Here is a 559-nt window from a genome sequence, read left to right as displayed (position 1 = left end):
AAGAGATTCTGAAACTTGTCATTGAGTGGAGAGTGGCTAAAGCAAATGGAAGAAGTGACAAGATAAAAGAGCTGAACTGAAGATTTCAAAGAGCAGCTCAAGTAGACAAAGCCAATTACTATAATGAAATGTGCAAAGACCTGGAGTTAGAAAACCAAAAGGCAAGAACATGCTCAGCATTTCTCAAGCTGAAAGAAATTAGGGAAAAATATAACCCTCGAGTTGGAATGTTGAAAGATTCTATGGGCAAAATATTGAATGATGCAGGAAGCATCAGAGAAGATGGAGAATACACAGAGTCACTGTACCAAAAAGAACTGATCGATCTTCATCCATTTCAGGAGGTGGCATATGATCTACAACCAATGGTACTGAAGGAGGAACCTGAAGCTGCAATGAAGGAACTGGCGAAGAACAAGGCTCCAAGAATTGATGGAATACCCATTGAGATATTTCAACAAATAGATGCCCCACTAGAGGCACTCACTCAGTTATGCCAAGACATTTGGAAGACAGCTACCTGACCAACTGACTGGAAGAAATCCATATTTGTACCCAT

General features: G+C 40.3%; 1 protein-coding gene across 1 annotated transcript in view; it reads right to left on the bottom strand.

Annotated features, from left to right (window-relative positions):
• Window positions 1-559, bottom strand: part of LOC103212402 (cyclic nucleotide-binding domain-containing protein 1-like) — a gene marked incomplete at its 3' end in the record, with an annotated part of 345,086 nt that overhangs the window by 263,488 nt on the left and 81,039 nt on the right. The window lies entirely within an intron of this gene.

This window comes from Orycteropus afer, unplaced genomic scaffold (assembly GCF_000298275.1).
Source record: "Orycteropus afer afer isolate SDZICR_OR568_19922 unplaced genomic scaffold, OryAfe1.0 scaffold00951, whole genome shotgun sequence".
Taxonomy (NCBI): domain Eukaryota; kingdom Metazoa; phylum Chordata; class Mammalia; order Tubulidentata; family Orycteropodidae; genus Orycteropus; species Orycteropus afer.
Note: the sequence above shows the minus strand (reverse complement) of the source record. Positions and strands in the feature narration are given on the sequence as shown.